Source organism: Crotalus tigris, unplaced genomic scaffold (assembly GCF_016545835.1).
Source record: "Crotalus tigris isolate CLP2741 ecotype Arizona unplaced genomic scaffold, ASM1654583v1 scf7180000017739.2905288, whole genome shotgun sequence".
Lineage (NCBI taxonomy): Eukaryota > Metazoa > Chordata > Lepidosauria > Squamata > Viperidae > Crotalus > Crotalus tigris.
Window position 1 is genome coordinate 1,264,382 of NW_024096605.1, and position 19,417 is coordinate 1,283,798.

The following is a 19,417-nucleotide window of genomic DNA, read 5'->3' on the forward strand; positions in this document are numbered from 1 at the left end:
TTGTCCCCATCTTCTTCTGGACAGGATATCTAGACCGCCTGCACCAGTGAAGGAGAGTGAAGGGAGACCTATCTTAATTAATAACCACTAGTAATTTCTCAATTAATGACCACTCATAATTTCTTCATTAATTAATTAGTGATCAGTTGTAGTTTATTTATTAATTAATTACCACTCATAATTACTTCATTAATTAATGACCAGTTGTAGTTACTTCATTAATTAACAACTATAATGTCAATTAATTACCATGGAGTTTCTTCATTGATTAATGATTAGACCAGTAATACTTGCTTAATTAATTAGTTATCAGTCACAATTGCTTCACTAATTAATCAATGATTACTTGTACCATATATTCCGGCGTATACGGCGACCCGGCGTATAAGATGACTCCCGACTTTGACGCCGAGTCGCATGCCTAGAAAGTCATCTTATACGCCGGAAACTACCATTATTTCTGGCATATAAGACGATCGACACCGAGTCGCACGCCTAGAAAATCGTCTTATATGCCAGAAACTACCGTTATTTCCGGCGTATAAGACGACCCCTGAGTTTGGCGCCTATTTCAACGCTCTCAAAAGTCGTCTTATACGCCAGAAAGTACGGTATTTACTTTATCAATGACCATTCAAAACTGGTCTTAATGACCAGTTATAGTTTCTTCATTGATATATTAGGGACTAGTCATTGTTCCTTTATTAATTAATGACCCATCATAAATTCTTCACTAATTAATAACCACTTGTAATTTCTTCTTCCCATTCCTGATCTATGGTGTGTCCATCCTGCTTGCTTTTGTTCATGAACTGACCCCAAACTGCCACAAATATGTGTTTGCAGCGCATTAGAAACCCCCCCAAACAAGCCCACCCCTCCCATCTCACATGAACCACTTTTATTTATTTATTAAATTTTAATGGTGCCCATCTCGTTGATACAACTTTGAGTGGCTTACCATAGAATAAAAAAAGTTTTTCAAAGTGATAATACAAAGGCAACTAAATGAAGACGGTTAAAAAGAAAGCCATTCATTTGAGCCCGTTGCATGAAGGCTGTGGCTACGTCTTTCCCTGACTTGGCTAAGTGGGTTGTGTGAACCCAGCCATTGGGGGATTCTTTGTCATCTCATAGAATCATAGATTCATAGGTCTTCTAGTCCAACCCCCTGCTCAAGCAGGAGACCCTATATTATTCCAGACAAATCATTGCCCAGGAAACCTCCAGAGTTGGAGCACTCATAACTCAAGAAGCAAGACTGCTCTCTCTCTCTCTCTCTCCCTCCCTCCCCCCCTCTCTCTCTCTCATATAATCTATCTCATATAATCACATAATCATAGTGCTGGAAGGGACCTTGGAGGTCATCTAGTCCAAACCCCCCTCAAGCAGGAGACCTTGTACCATTCCAGACAAAGACAGTCCAATCTCTTAATATGGGATTAAAAACGTGACTTATGAACTTTTTTCACACTTACGATCATTGCAGCTTCCCCAGGGTCACATGATCAAAATTTGGATGCTTGGCAACTGGTTCATATTTATGAGGGTTGCAGTGTCTCCCAGGATCACGTGATCCCCTTTTGCAACCTTCTGACAAGCAAAGTCAATGGGGAAGCCAGATTCACTTAACAACGGGGTGATTAACATAACAACTGCAGTTATTCACTTAACAAGAAAAGTCACAAAATGGGACAAAACTCACTTAACAACTGCCTCGCTTTGCAACAGAAATTTTGGGTTGAACTGTGATCGTAAGTCAACGACTACCTGTACTCAGCCGGGTGGCTGGAAGCCCAGTGGTTGGATTCACAAAACCCACTAGGTGTGAAACAACTGGGTGTGTTGGTGGGGGGGCTTGCATGAGATGCAATCTGCCCATGCCTAGAGGAGCACTCGTTGCTGCCGCTGGCACAGAAATTCCTTTCCTTTGGAAAACTGGATGGGACCCAGGAAGAAAAGCAAAAAAAAAAAAAAAAAAGAGAGAGACCATCCAAAGGGCCTTCAAAGTTGCCCCAAATCAGAAATGCATTATTATCTGTATAGGAAAAGATAAAACCAGAAATTTATATGAAAATCCCAGGGTGGCTATCAACAATGGAAGCCTTTGCTCATCCAACTTAGTTAAATTAAAAAAAAAAAACATATAAGGATATTCTGAGTATAGAAGGGAAAATAAAATCTAAACAAGAGCCAGAAGACCAAGGCATTGACTTATCATGGTGGCCCCGATTGCAAACACAATCAAGGTATGGCAAAGATATTAAAACATATGGTTTTTACAAAGATCAGACAATGTTTGATCAGGTTGGCTTCTGATGAAAAAATGATTCAAAATTGTATAATTTTTTTTACTGAATTTAAAAATGGAAGATGAACAAGTGATAGAAATAATGATTATATGGGCAAAAAACTTCAGATATCATATAGAATTAGAGAAATAGCAAAATCTTTGGGAAAGAAACTATAAGATGACAATGGCTACTTCATATAAAGAAAATGTTTCATAGATAGCATCTTCCACCTGTTAGATTAGCAAAAATGTTTTAAAATATGTATATGAATGTTGGAAATGTAATCAAAATATTAGTACATATTAACACTTATGGTCGACATGTGAAAAAGCAAGAAAAACTTTGGACAAAAATACAGACTTGGTTAAAAAAGATGTACTTTGTAAGTTTCTACTGTATTTGTACATTGTGTTTTAACCCAACATCTGTGATGTCATAAGTTTTTTTTTTTTTTTAAAGTATTATTCGAGTACATACTTGTATTTTCCCCAAATAAGACCGGGTCTTTTTTTTTTTTCTTGCTTCCAAAAGAGGCACCAGATCTTATTTTCAGGGGGTGTCTTTTTTACTCACCTCCTGCATTGACAGCCCTGCCCAGCCGGTCAACTTCTTCTGTAGCCAAAGGAGCAGCTGCATTCTGCAGCTGCATTCTGGCCTGCATTTTGCAGTCAGGCCTTTCCGGAAGGCCTCTGCAGCTGAGTACCAAGCTGTGGATTCAATCCATAGCTCGGTTCTCGGCTGCAGTGCCTTTCCAGAAATGCAGGCCTGACTGTGAAATGCAGCCCTGGCTGCAGAAGATACCTCAGAAGAAGTGGACTGGAGAGGAGAACTCTGGCTGCAAGGTAATGGATGTGGGGTGCATGGGGCAGATCCACACCCCATGCTTTTTAGATATGTGCCTCACCCCAAAACTAGGGCTTATTTTTGGGGTAGGGCTTATATTAGGCCCACCATCAAAAATCAAGTCAGGGCTTGTTTTCGGGGTAGGCCTTACTTTCAGGGAATCAGGGTATCTATTTCTAATGCATTTGGACAACTATCGTATTTTTAACTTTTGTACAAATGAGTTCCATATTTTACTATATTGAATTAGATAACTATATATAGATTTTTATTTATTTATATACAGTATTAATTTAATTTTTATGCTGCCCGTTCCCCTCTAAAGCAACTCTCAGCAACTTAGAAATTTAACTATTTAGAGCTAAATATTTAGAACTGATCTATTATACAGATAGTCTTTGAATTCTGACTCACATTATCGACCCAAACATGGTTGGGCTATTTTAAAAGGCTTCATAGATGGGTTCCCAGCCAAGGAGGCATTTTTAGATACAGCCAGCTGAGGCCAGCTTTCCCACCTGGGCCCCTTAGAACCCGTGTTGGTAATTTATTGGGCCACAGTGTGGAAGTAATGCACTTTTGCTTCTTCCAGGCAGAGTAGAGATCTCTTTGTGTTCTCCTGTCCCTTCCACAGTCGATTTGGCCCAATTGTCTTAGAAGCCACTTGATGGCTGCTGCTCACTTGCCACGCTTGGATCCCAAGCCAGCCTTTGTGGAAAGCAGGCCATCGCAGCCTCTGAGCATGCACAGAGTTTATTTGCCTCTCTGCTCCCACTCTGCCTTCTTTGGCACCTGTTTGAACATGTACTTCTGGGAAGCCCGTAGATGACGAGATGGATCATAGTCTGACTCTGCCTGCAGCTGGGCAGCCTTGTCATCTCCTCAGCTCTGGTGCCAAGGTAGGGTACAGGGTCTCCTCTGTTGCAGGCTTGGGAGTCTCTATGGCTGGAGGAGTCATGGCCTCCTCAATTGGAGGGGCCAGGGATCCCTCGGCCGGACCCAGAGGACCCACAGAAGCGCAACAGCTGCAGGAGCCTTTGCAGGTCCTTCTCCATCGTGGCCCAGAGCTTCCCACGCAGCGGGTTTTCTGCTTGGTCATGTCTAAAGGAGGCAGGATCATTTTCCCCCTGAAGAAAAGGGGGTGGCGATCCACTCCTGGGATCCTCTTCTTTCCAGCTGGTTCTCAACCTCTCGGGATCTTTCGATTTCCAATGTTTTTTTTTCCCAGTGTTCCTTATTTGTTCTTTCAAATCAAAGCTCTACCTCTTAGTGTTTTAAGTATGAATATGATTGCCTCACCGTGGTGTTATGTATATGTATATGTAATAGTAGTAATAGTAGTAAAGTTGGAAGGGACCTTGGAGGTCATCTAGTTCAACCCCCTGCTCGGGCAGGAAACCCTACACTATTTCGGACAAGTGGCTGTCCAGTCTCTTCTTAAAAACTTCCAGTGTTGGAGCATCCCGAGAGGTTGAGAACCAGCTGGAGGCAGGCTGTTCCACTGATTAGTTGTTCTCACTGTCAGGAAGTTTCTCCTTAGTTCTAGGTTGCTTCTCTCCTTGATTAGTTTCCACCCGTTGCTTCTTGTCCTGCCTTCAGGTGCTTTGAAAATAGCTTAATTCCCTCTTCTTTATGGCAGCCCCTGAGATATTGGAATACTGCTATCATGTCCCCCCTTGTCCTTCTCTTCGTTAAACTAGACATACCCAATTCTAGCAACCGTTCCTTATATGTTTTAGCCTCCAGTCCCCTAATCATCTTTGTTGCTCTTCTCTGTACTCTTTCTAGAGTCTCAACATCTTTTTTACATCGTGGTGACCAAAACTGGATGCAGTATTCCAAGTGTGGCCTTACCAAGGCATTGAAGAGTGGTATATGTATATGTATATGTGTATGTATATCTATATCTACACCTATATCTATACCTATACCTATATCTATATCTATATATAAAACTCAGGGCAGTGAACATACCTAAGCCTCCTATTTTCCTCACAACAACACCACTGTGAAGCAACTGTATTAATACTTCAAAAAAAAAATTAAGAGGTACAGCTGTGATTCAAAAGAACAAATAAGGAACACTGAAGAAAAAACAGCATTCTCTTTTCTTTCCAGGTCTTCCCTCTTTCTTTTTCTATTTGTATAATTTTCTGTTGAATGCAAGGGCTACGGTAATGCTCAGAAGAGTCATTTCCTTGTTACTACTGTAGCTTCACTTACTAATTTCACACAATGCCTTCTGTGGTTCGTTCTCCCGAAACAAGCATTCACTATTTTTCTTCTCCTTTCATCTCCTCTACCCACCCCACTCTTCTCAGCATGTGAATAATAGGTTGTGATGTTGCTCATAACTACCATTTTGAACCAGCACATTCAGCAAGTTTAATGTACCTTAACTTGGCCAAGCATTTGGTGTAAGATACTTCCACCTTACTTACTGCTCTTTGAACTACTCCTTATTATACAGTATCTATTAAAAAAAAGGCGAGGAGGTTAGATATCATAATTTTCCATAGTTAAAAGCAAATTATATATCCTTTTAGCACCTTTTAATATGCTTTTCATTTGCAGAAATTTAGACAATGATTAGAAGTAAGGGTTAAATATATATATTTTAAATATATTTAAAAAAAGAGGTTAGACGCTTACAATCTGATGTAAAGTTACTCTTTTACACTCTGGTCCTGCACATAATTGCAGGAAGTAGGGAGTGATTTGAATATGCTATAATCAGATACAAATGTCAAAGTGTTTAAAATAAATATCCTCAAAGCTTAAAATTATACCCTGTTAACACTGTAGTGCATTAATTAGCATTATTTGCTCATGTATCTATTAGAACAAGTAAAGTTGTTTCTTTCAATGAACTACCTAAATTTCAAAATATTAGAGATGCGAGCTTTAGAGTTAAAGGAAGAATACTGTTAAGGTGACCGACTTTTTTACAATGAAAAGGAGGACACAAATAAATTGAAGAAAAAAATATCGTAAAAGCTGGCCCGGCCCATGGAAGATCAACCGCCCACTGCGCCCCCGCCCACAGCCGCCCCGCCAGAACCGCTGCCCCACCGTGTAGAGCGGGCCCCACAGCTCCCAAAGCACTAGCTGCGCCGGCTCAGGGGGCAGCCCGCCATTGACACACCCCACCTGCAGCTGCCCCGCCAGCACCACCGCCCACCCTGTGCAGCCCCGTGTAGAGAGGGCCCCGCGGCTCCCACAGCATGGGGGGCAGCCGGCCGCTACTGCCTCTCACACCCCTGCCCTCAGCACTCCTGCCGCCCCTGCCTCTTGTGCCCACAGCTATTATTGCCCTAGCAGAGCTGAAGATCAAGAGAAACTTACCGCTCCAGTCTCCTCCAGGTATCTTCAGAACTAACTAGGAGATGGTGTAGTTGGGTAGCAGGGAGGGGTGCAAAGTTCCTGCCAATTCGCCTTTGCTGCAGACAACTTGCATGTGCAAACTTTGCCGGCCGGATGTTTTGGCGCGCTCAGCAGCAATTCCTATTGGCTTTCGAAAGCCAATAGGGGGAGTAGCACAGCTCATGCAAAAGTTAAAAAAAACATCAAAAAAAGTGCCGGAACGCCGTTCTGAGTGTTCTATGAGAAAAAAAAGCCCTGCAGATTAGTCTTCAAATATCAAAAAGGAGGACATGTAGGAGGACACTTTTTGAGGGAGGACAGAACTTACAAAAGGAGGACTGTCCTCCCTAAAGGAGGACGGTTGGTCACCTTAATACTGTTAAATATTCAGGAAACATTTTTTTTACAAAGAATCTGTTGTTTAAAATATACAGGTGGTCCTCAACTTGCAACAGTTCATTTAGTGACTGTTCGAAGTTACAACAGCATTGAAAAAAATGACTTATGATCATTTTTCACACTTATGACCATTGCGGCATCCCCATGATCACATGATTTCTATTCAAATGTTTGACAACAGACCCACATTTATGACGGTTGCAGTATTCCGGGGTGATGTGATCCCCTTTTGTGACCTTCTGACAAGCAAAGTCAACAGGGAAGCCAGATCCACTTAACTACCATGATACTAACTTAACAACTGCAGGGATTCAGTTAACAAATATGGCAAGAAAAGTTGTAAAATTAACAAATTTCTCATTTAGCAACATAAATTTTGGGCTCAGTTGTGGTCAGAAGTCGAGGACTACCTGTACAAGTGAGCACTATGGCTGGTATATCAATTGCAGCTGGTCCATTCCTGTCCTTCTCACCTCCTGTATATAACACTGCAATGTGCTCTATATGGGACTATATATTTGAAGATACTTAGGAACTGTAGGTAGTACAAAATCCAGTCACAATCTTTTGGTGGGTTAGAGCCTCTATTTCAGCGGTTCTCAACCTGTGGGTCGCGACCCCATTTGGGGTCAAACAACCATTTCATGGGGGTCACCAAACAACGCAGTCCGCCATTTTTCCCCCTTTTCCTTAGCTGTGCTACTCCCTTTTATTCTATTGCAGTGGTTCTCAACCTTTTTAATGCCGCGACCCCCCAACCGGTCGTAAGTCAAGGACTACTCAACCGGTTGTAAGTTGAGAACTACTCAACGGGTGCAGCACCGTTTGCAGAATGGGACTTTTGGCAGGCTCATCAGGGCAGAGACAGCCTGGACAATTCCTATTGGCTTTTGAAAGCCAATAGAATTAGACTCTATTCAAGAGAGTCTATTCTATTGGCTTTCAAAAGCCAATAGAATAAAAGGGAGTAGCACAGCTAAGGAAAAGGGAAAAAAATGGCGGACTGCGTTGTTTGGAGACCCCCGTGAAATGGTCGTTCGACCCCAAGTGGGGTCCCGACCCACAGGTTGAGAATCACTGTTCTATTGGCTTTTGAAAGCCAGTAGAATAGACTCTCCTGAATAGAGTCTAATTATATTGGCTTTCAAAAGCCAATAGGAATTGTCCAGGCTGTCTCTGCTCTGCTGAGCTCGCCAAAAACCCCAGTCTGCAAACGGTGCTGCAAGTTGTCTGTAGCAAAGGCGAGCTGTCTGGAAGCTTCCACCCCTCCCTGCTGAGCAACTACTAAAAATGCAAGTAAAAGAGGGCCAGGGGTGGGAGGTGGGAGGCCGGCGGGCCTAGGGAGGGTTGCTGGCGCACATCGGGCCCAGCGGGTGCCTTACCTCCCTTGGGCTGGGCCAGCTGGTGGTCACCCTGCACCGTCGCTGCCCCTTGCCAGCCATGCCTTGGCCGGCGCAGGGGGCGGCACCATGATGCATGGCGCTCCCGGGCAGGGAAAGTCCTCGACTTACGACTGGTTGGGTAGTCCTTGACTTACGACCAAGTGGGTAGTCCTCAACTTACGACCGGTTGGGGTTGTGGCATTAAAAAGGTTGAGAACCACTGCTCTATTTGCATGTGACTCCACTTCTATGCATCAATTGCTATGGACTCCCAGGACTAACTCAATGTGCTGGTTTTGACCTTATATGGCTTGGTGCTAGGGGATGTTCAGGATCTTCTGCTCCAACCTACCTCTGCTTGGTTGGAACAGAAGCAGCCTTTGACCAACCATGGGTTAAGCAAAATAAGTATGGGCTTAGGGTACCAAGGAAAAGGGGGCACCACATAATTCCCTATAAGACCATAATGGCCTTAACTCAAGGATCTCCAAACTTGGCAACTTTAAGACTTGTGGACTTCAACTCCCAGAATTCCTCAGCCAGCCATGCTTTTTCATTGACACGGTCAATTTTAGTTTTCAGCGTTTAACTGAGTCTTAATGTCCTGTCAGTTAAGCAATGGTAGGGCTAAGGGACATCATCAGGCTGTGCAAGTTCATAAGGCAATTGGGTGTAAGGCTTAGGGCAATTGGCCTTAATCCAATCCTGCACCTAGTTTTTATGTCTTGATGGGCATTTCCTGCATGGAGAGATTTGAGAGGAGGATCCATCTCCTCCCAGAGAGCCATATACTGCCTTGTTTCTGGATATTTAGGAATGTGGTAAAAACTGAGATTTTTGGTATGGTTTTAATGGTAGATCTCAAGGTTGGTATCGTTCAAGATATTGGTTTGCAATTATTTTGGGATTGAAGATCAGGAGTTGGTTTAGAGCAGAGGTGTCAAACTCGCAATGTCATGTGACATGTCGCGACATATCACAACTTCTTTTTTATTGCCGGCAATAGGATGGGCGCGGTTTCAGCATGACGCATCTGGCCTGCGAGCCGGCAGTTTGACAACCCTAGTTTAGAGCAGGGGGATGTAAAAATAAAGTAAGCAAAGAAACAGATAAAGACATAAAATTACATAATATTGAATGGGAACAGAAGCCTTCTTTTAAGATAGTATGAATATTTAGTTTTAAATGAAAATCCTAATTATATCATTGTATGTTGGTCATTGTCACTGTTGTTTCATTGGTATCATTTCCTACTAATCTTTGTTGCTCCATTCTCACAACTGTTGGGCTTTAGACACTGTTTAAATGGGCAAGTAGTAGTGGTAAAACTGGGTGACAAAGAAACAGGGATATTCACAAAATACCCTTAATATAGGACAGCATTTGCTGCTCTACATCATTAGATAAATGATGAATTCTGCATTACAAGTACATCAACACAGGCAGCAGTGGCAGAGACTTGGCTCAGAGATAATGTAAAAGGAAGAATGTGTTATTTAATTAACAGTGGTCAGTAGTAAAGAATATCGATAATGTAAACATCTGGTATTGGGTACTCCAATGTTGCATTGAGTGTCTATTTATTTATTTATTTATTTATTTATGAGACTTATATACCGCTTTAAGTGCAAGCACTCTCTAAGCGTGTACACCAGTAAGCAAAGTATATATATATATATATATATATTTACATTGCCCCCAACAATCTGGGTCCTCGTTTTACCTACCTCGGAAGGATGGAAGGCTGAGTCAACCTTGAGCCGGTGAGATTTGAACCGCTGACCTGCTGAACACAGTCAGCTAAAGTGGCCTGCAGTACTGCACTCTAACTGCTGCGCCACCTCAGCTCTTGAAACTAGTCAAAGTTTGTGAAATGGGGGGGGGGGAATTGTACAAGGATAACACTCTCTCTCTCTCTCTCTCTGTGTGTGTGTGTGTGTGTGTGTGTGTGCGTGTGTGTCTGGTTTATGGCTTTTAGCCTATAAGTTGCTTTTCTTTTACAGGCTTAACCTGTAGGAAATCATTTCTTAATACCAATCTGACCTTGTTTGTTTGTTTTTTTTATTTTGTTGGTTGATTACAGACAGTTTGAGAACCTTCTGGCACAAATCTTTAAGCTGTGTTCTTCTGTTGTAGGATGGGGTTTGGTTATAGAGAGTGGATTTTGTACAGGTTGAGGTCAGCTTTATATTGCTCTTAACACTGTGTGAGCAGACCCCTGGAAGCATTTCAAGCAATAAATTTTCTCTGAGTTCTGGCACACGCACATAAAAAAAAGGCATGTGGCTTATAGCTTCTGATGTTTGCAAATTCACGAAACTGGACAATATATGAACTACCCATTCCTGGAGTTTTCTACTGTTTAAGTCATTCCAAAGAAATGGAGTTATTAATGACAAAGTATAAGGCGTGATATTGTGTATCACTTTAATTGAACTATGTAGCTCTCACAATAAGCACAAATAGTACCTTGCCAGAAGTTCGACCATTGCCAAATTGAATAATAATAATTATTATTTCAATTGCAAAAGGCAGCTTTACTTGGAACATTATTAAACAACAACACCTATTTATCCCAGCTCCTTGGGAAGGACTCAATAGGTAGATAAAAATGCCAAATTCAATCCAAATTTTCAGCTGATTGCAGGGATCTGGCTCCCATCTGCATAAGAGTGCATAATATCTGTAGCTCAGAACATATTCAAACCACATATTTGGGGATGGCAGCTTCCTTAGGCACATGCATACATTTCCTGAACCTTACCTAAATTGAAGCCTAGGTCTTTATTATGACGCATCTTAAGAGGGGCAGATGTAATTAGAGCTGATTGTTATGTTTCTGGATATATCCATTTTTACTGAAGGTTTTGTCATACTGATAATCTATTGCACCCTTCTTTGCACAGTTGGCTGTTTATGCCTGCTATTCCTTTTCACCTCTTTCGTAGCTTTCCCCCCCCCCCCCCGTTTGCTGGATCATCTTTTGTCATCTCCTCACCCATGCTTCGAAAGCCTTCTTTTCTGTCTGATCTTATACAACTGTTTTTCTATTTTTTTTTTAATGCCTCTTTTCTTCTTTTGCAGCTGTGACACTATCCCCGTCTGAACCAAATTGACACTTCTGGAAGCAACAGCCCTCAGTTGGGTCCCTCCAAGGCTGCTACTTCAGAAGTGTCAATTCAAACAGCAGGAGACCCTGCTACATCTGCAGAGAGGAATCTGGGGAAAAAAGTCTCCCCCAATAAAACAAAACAAAAATCTTTCTTTAAAAAGGTTTTAAATTGGAAGTATGGAGAGAGAGAAGACAATGATGAAAGGATGAGGAGCTGGGGAATGGGGTGGCAAGGCAACCAATATCCAATATTTTTGTTCAGTGTGAATATAACGGATTAGATTGTCACTTGCCGACCAAAATGATTTTATTTATACATCGTTTAAATTTATACAGTTGCCCATCTTGCATAGATGACTCTGGATGACTTACAAACAGCTACAACAGAACAAAAAACAACAAAAACAACCCAGCAATTTAAAAACAAGAGAAGAACACTATAAAAAGCATATTAAAAGAACCATAAAATATGTGAAAATTCACAGTTGAGATAATCAGATTTATTAAGGCACACAGTTCAACATTGTACCAACTCCATCACCGCTCCCAGTTCATTCTGCAATAGGTACTTGAATCTTAGCCAGAAAAGAAAAATTCAAAGAGCAACCCCAATAATAAGTAATAATAAAAACAATAAAGGAGATTTCTGCCATCCAGTTTGCAGTCTATCTGGGCTGCAAAAATTGGGGAATCCTCTAGACAACATCAAAAAGATAGACTTTTTTTGTCATTCATTCATTCATTCATTCTAGGTTCTGCCTGACTGGGCAGCTCACAGCAAAGTAGAATGGAAATAAAATAGCACAACACAAAATGAAGAAACGAGTTGAAGACCCTAACTACTATATAACATTAGATCTTTTTTTCTTTACAGCTGGATACTTAAGCAAGTTGTGATAAGCCTTCATCACTACATGAGTACTACATTATGTAGCCTATGTGATCTTTTCCTATACGGTGCTTAGAATATGTTGTTTCTTTTAAAATCGTGATATGTCTTGAGTCACATTTGGCCAAAAGGCAGGAAACAAGTTTTTTTTTTTTTATAAATGACCAAAAAGGTCTTTAATATGGTTCAGGAGAACAATATTGTGGAGGAAGATTCATCCCCCATGATTATTATGACTATGAATTTGAAGGGGAAATTTAGTTTGCTTTTTTTTAGACCTTTTAAGCTGAAAGTCTCTTCAAATGTTTTGTGCCTCACCTGATTTGGAAATTTAGGAGAAAGAAACAGATGTGACATGGTTGGGCTGTCAGAAACACTGAGCAGATGGCTGCCAATTCAAGATCTGCGGTGGGAAAATACAAAGCTATGCACACCAAAACTGTTCCCCTAAATACTTAAATATTTTTAAAACCGATGGAAGAACCTCTCTTTAATTATAGAACCTCTTATTTATTTATTTTTAAAAAGTATGTATATTTGTTTTTTTCTTAAGCTTTTAGAGGGATTGGCAAACCCCAAGATATAAACTGTAAATATTGAAAACCAAAATATGTAGTATATTTGTTATGCATTCAGTGGTAAAGGACATGATAGATGTATTCTTAAGATGTGTATGGCACTGTTTATTACGTCCTTCTCAGGATTAATGCTGATTGAACGATAGTGAATTTGTACTGTAATATTTGTAATTTCTAACATCTTTTGTTTGTCTAAGCCACTTAAATCAGCTTCACTGAAGCAACCCAGAAGTACTTATAATTCACAAAGAAGTAAAACAAAACAAAAACCACGGCTATGTTGCCACGGCAGTTTAAATTGGATTATGGAAGCGTACATGTCATGCAAACAGCTATAACCAGCTAGTGATGGAGTTGGCTTTGGCCAAAGTATGTCCGTTCTATAGATATTCAGTAACATTTGAGCTCCTTTGTTAGAACTTGCTCTGTTTAACAGACATGTTAGCTTCAAAAGGAAACTTCCTAATCTAATCATTGTCAAGGGCTTTACAAGGTAGTTGTAGTTTTGACAGACCCCAAACAAGATACTTATGATCCAGATTCAAAGTTCTGATGGGTACCTCTCACAATTACATTTTGGATGCTTAGCAACCAGCCCATATTTATAGCTATTTGCAGCAACTCATGGACACAAGAGTGTGAGTTGTGATTTTTTTTTTTTTGCTGGAAACTGGCACTTAGTTCTGTTTTATCTGATTTTAAAAAAATGCCCATTGTGGACATGGGTTCCTTAATAGCCGTGGCATTCCCTTAATGACCATGGATGCATTTAACAACTATCGCCAAAAAATGTTGCAAAATCATGCAATGACCCGCTTAACAACCAGAATGGCTTGCAATCAATTATGGCTGTACATTCAGGGCTACCTGTACAGAATGCAAAGAAATAGGAAGCTATCTTCTACGGATGGAAACTGTAGTTTCCTTGATTCTAGGATTTTTCACATTGGTAGTGAATCCTGGTATTTCAAGCAACAAAATTTTCCAGATCTATCTGGAGATAAGACAACTGAACTGGGAACTTCCCTATCCTCACCTGGGAACTCCCTGCCTAGCGAGATGCTCAGTGTGAAAGCATGCTGAGAATTAGGAACAGAAGCCAGATAATGTCGAGTCTTTCCATGTTCTGGTTATGAACTCAAAGAGTTTCTGCTCTGTTACTGGAGGCAGATTACTGCGTTGGGTCTACCTTGGTCTGATGCAGAAAATCAGTCGTCACCTTTTGATTGATATCATCCTGTAACAGAACTATGGGAAGAAACATATGGCTGTGAGCAAAACAGGTCCAAACAAGGTTAGCTTCTTGTGTATGTGATGACTGATGTATCTCATATGGGTTTTGTTTTGCTCTTGTGCTACACATTCAAAGTCCAGTGTTCATTCTAATGAAGCAACAGATCGGGTGATTGATATTCCGGCCATCTGTTCATAGCATGCATTATTAAATCTGAAGCATCTTATGGGGATGGGGACCCACTCACAGATTTGTAGAACAAATTATCTGTAGCTTGCTACCTCTGTATATCTTACAGCTCTCTACTGAGGCAGCTTCCTGCTTTCCTTAGTGCACATTGTTGTAAGAAAAGTTGCATCAAAAAAAAAAAAAAAAAAGAACCTGCCCTTTCCAGAATAACAATGAGTAAAGTTCGAGACTTGTAATATTTCCCAGTTGCCTTTGAACATACAGCGGCTGCTAACTCGAGTGAAAATTTTATAAAAAGAATCAGTCGCATTACCTGTGAAAGAGTATAATGGAGTCTTAGTGAATAGCTCCATTTATGCCTGCTTTTGAAACCTGCAGGCATTAGTGGAGCTATTTTTATAGATTATAGCAGGCAGTTGTTGAATGTTGTGTCTCCATTTTCTGGCTGGTATAATAGCCTCAGCAGGCAGCATCACCTAATTGACCTTGGCAAATCTCAGTAGTTAAGTAGGGTCAGCCTTGGTTAGTACTTGTATGTGGTGAGCCCTGGAGAATCCAATAACTGGAGAATCCCATGACTTCCTTCTGGTTGACAGACGGCAATGGCAACCGCTTCCTTAATGTTGCAAGGAAACACCAGGAAATGACTGATCAAAAGGGCATCCCTACCTTGTCGCAGTACGCTCATAGCTGATGCTAGTGGCTTTTTCATTTGATTTCACATCTGGTTAAATACTGAGACCTCCTAAGGTTTTCTTTTGTAGCCCAGCTTCTGAAGAGCTGTGATAGAATCTGACTTTTATTTCTTTTCTGCCTTCTGGGAGGAGGGCTACAAAATTCTGCAGCTTGGCAGTTGTGTGGGGGAAATAGGAAATTCCAATTAAAAAAAATGGAGTATTGGAATCAAAGGATTCCAGGAAGAGATTTTTTTTATATATATAAGCATTGAATAGTAAAAGCACTCCATATGTGATGGAACAAAATCCTGTAGATACAGAGCGGTTCTTTGCTTTTTGCTTCCCCTTCACTGAATCTGGAGTGTTTGGGTGCTGCATGGCTTTAGATAGCTCCCAATATGCGAGCAATGTCCAAAGACACTGGAATTTATGCAACATTTCACCACATTGTTGAGGTTTGTTGCTAGCACATAGTTAGCCTCCCAACTACAGCCAGTGGGATTGAAATCTGCTTTAGTCTGGAGCTGTAGCACTTTAAAGCTGCTACAGATCCTACCACAATTTCTAGCAGACGTGAGTAAACTCTTCTCTGATTTGATTGGAATGGCTGATTGGCCCAATTAGTGCCAATCTCTAAAACCACCCGCCGAAAGTGAGGGGATTTTTCTCCCTTGCTTCCAAACTGAAAGGACCCCCTCACGATATTGGCGGTGCGATGGCTCAACGATTACAACTCTGAGCTTCTTGACTGGGAAACCAACAGCCCAGGTTGGAGACCCAAACATCATGCGACGGGGAGTGCCCGTTTTGGCTTAGCTCGTGCCCATCTCATAGTTCAAAAGCATGCAAATGTTAATAGATAAACAGGTACCACTTCAGTGGGGAGGAAAGAGCACTCCACGACATTATGCTGGCCACATGATTGGGGAAATGTCCTCGGACAGGACTGCCTCATGGCCTTGAAATGGAGATGAGTTCCATCCCTAGAATCGGTGACTAGTGGAGTAAAAATCCACAGGGCCTCCTTTCCTTCCTTTCCCCATGACATTGCCTCTGTTCATACCTGAGGCAACCTAAAGTTATACTGCAGAATGCTATGAGCACAGTCATTTTGTCTACAACCATTTTGGCTGGTATGAGAGACAGGACACCTGGCTTCTGCAGAGGCATCTGCCCATGTAGCACCTGACTGGCACTTTCCAAAGCTGTTATTAGGACTTGTGCTGGCACCTCATAGACATGGGTTGGCAGTCTTTTGAAAACTCTTTGCTACCCAGAACATCTGTTTATATTGAGAATGCTAAATTCTGTCTGTTATGTGTTGCTGGTTCTATCATCAGATCTGCAGATTTCCCACTGTTTCTGCTGACAAGGAATTTTGTGTTGCCATGTGTTTTACTGTTTTCATTCCTTAGGCTGTTTATACCACAGGCTACTGGCAGCCCCACTAGATAGACTGGACCATGAAATCAACTCCATGGGATGTCATTGGCTACTTTTATTGAGATTGGCTATGCGGGGATTCCTCCCTTAATGACCATAATTGGGACCCACAACTTTGTTAATTGTTAATTGACGTAGTTGTTAAGTGAGATTTCATGTGAATGCGATTTTACTGCTAGCTTCTTCACTGACTTTGCTTGTTAGAAGTTGGCTGTCATGGTCCAGGGTCAGGACTCAGATTCTGAGTCTGAATCTGATGCTGATGCTGAAGAGCTGAATCTTGGTATGTCCGATTTAGGAGGAATCAAATGAGGCTGATCAAACCCAAGCAACACCTGAGCAGCTGGAAGAGTCAGAGAGGATGACATAAGATCTCTTAGTCCAGAGGGCCTTAGTCCAGCCTTGGCCACTTTAGGACTTGTGGACTTCAACTCCCAGAATTCCTCAGCCAGCCAGTAAAGTGACCAAGGTTGAAGACCCCTGTCTTAGTCTATACACATAATGAGCGAAGAGCAGAATAGAAAAGCTCTATTAAGCTCCTCACCAAGCCAAGAAGTAAACCTTCTGATTAGTAACAGCTGGCTGCAGCCTATATAAGGATCTAATCTGTCACTGTTCCTTTTGCTGGAAACAATATCTGACATGTGGCTTGTGCATGACACTCAGGTGGATTCTGCTTCTTGGACCAGTGACCTTTAGACTGACAACCTTAATTTGGCTCTGAAACCTTGGACTAATTCTGGATGGTTTTCTGAGGTGTTTCCGTTCTCAAGGCAAACCTTGCAAAGCAAGCCTTGAGCTTCATCACATCCCTTGTAAATTCTTCTGTCTAGTAAACTGATTACGATGGGGTCCTTGGTACTCTCTGAGCTTGGTAAATTTCTAGCACAGGGGTCCCCAAACCGTGGGCCATTGCCTGTTCAAAACTGGACCGCACGAGTGTTGGGCAAGTGTGTGTGCACGCAAGAGTGAGTAAAGCACTATATCCTAATGTGGATTAAATTGTTTTGATATTTGTTTTCTGAGGTTTTCGCGGGTATTTGTATATAATTGTTTTGATGTGTATATATATATGTGTGTGTGTGTGTGTGTGTGTGTGTGTGTTTTCTGAGGTTTTCGCGGGTGTTTGTAGGTAGCAAAGCACGAAGCTCCTAGAAGTACGAAGCCGAAAACACCGGCCTAAAGATGACGAGTGAGACTTCGTCAAAACGTCGCCAAGACACTTCCAATTTGACGTGGGAGAAAACCCGAATAACCAAAGACCTACATATATGTGTGTGTGTGTGTGTGTGTGTGTGTGTGTGTATGCAGTTGAAAATCTATGAAAACAAATATATGTATATATAGTATTTTTATACATTATTTTTTATATTTTTTAAATTGTATATAAGATATATTTTATATCTCTTTCAAAGATGATTTATAAAAATGGCTTTCCATTGGGCACTTGGTTGAAGTGGTTTTAAATGGTAAATTCATGGAGGGAAGCTCTATAAATGGCTGCTAGCCCTGAAAAATGAAACCTTAATACTTGCTGCTGGCAACACGTTGCAGACAAGATCAGATTTTTAACCTGGTTCAGAAGATACGGGCATTTCTGGAGGCAAGGAAGTCTAGCAAAGAATTCTCAGCACGCACATAAAGTTACAGTTCCTAAGATTCTGAAAGGAGATTCATGTCTGTTAAATTGATATAAAACCGGTAGGCTTTTAATGTCCTCTTTGGTTTAGTTGTGCCCTTTACTATGAACCAAAGTTAATCATTTCCAAGGCCCATTGGTTTCCATGGGAGAGAGCTACACATCTGCTTAATTTTGCCACCCCAAACTGGTTTAACCTTAAAAAGTTCACGACCTTCATTTCTTTGCAAATTTGCAAGAGAAATAAAAGCCATGTAGGAAAGACTCTGTTGCGTGCTGCCATCATTCATACAGTGCTATTATTTTAAAAGAAACTGGAAAAAAAAAGTTACGGAAGGATTATTTGTGAGTCTGTGGAGATATATCACATCACACAGAAGCTGCTTTGAAACAGCTTAAATTACTAAAAAAAGAGGTTGGAAATGAGTTAGGTTGGTACAAGCCTTTGTTATATACTGCAGTTGTTCGACTGTTTATCTAGCCAGTCAGCAAATCGTGAATTATTATTTCTCTTCTGAATTGATAAAGAAAGTCACATTAGCAAAGTCGTATTATCAAAGAAGCAGTTTTAAGTGTAGCATGTATACACATTTGGGGTTAGTTATTGTGTGCTTACTTCAAGGATCTGAGAAGAGGCAGATGTGGGCCTAATTTCTGAGTAGTTTTTCTTTGAAGAGATAGCAAGGTACATTTGTCCATTAGAAAATTTGTGTAGTGGGAAGAGAAGGAAAAACAACATCCCTGATTCCTCTCTTCCAAGTATCTCTAGAGCCAGTTTGGTCTAATGCAGGGGTAGGCAACCTCGGCTCTTTTATGACTCGTGGACTTCAACTCCCAGAATTCCTGAGCCAGCCAAGCTGGCTCAGGAATTCTGGGAGTTGAAGTCCACGAGTCATAAAAGAGCCGAGGTTGCCTACCCCTGGTGTAATGGTTAAGGCACCAGGCTAGAAACTAGAAGACTGTAAGTTCTAATCCTGCCTTAGTATAAAAGCTAGCTAGGTGACTTTGGGCCAGTCATTTTTTCTCGGCCCAATCCACCTTACAGTGTTGTTATTGTTATTGTGAAGAAAAAGGAAGGAGTTAGATCTGTTCGCGCTTTTGAGTTATTAATAAAACCAAAAAGGTGGGATATAAATACATTAGTAAATATATAAATAAATATTTTTGAACATATGAGGCATTGTAAGCAGGAAGCAAAATATAGTGGAAAATACGTCATTCCCCTATGCTGGGGTGAGCCGAGTTCTGATCACCAAAACTTTTAAGTACTAAATTTAAGAGTTGAGTTCTGAACCTTTTTATTATATTTATATCCCACTGGAGTTCAGAGTTCATATCCCCTAGCAGTCCTGTCTCCAACGTTATGCTCACAAGA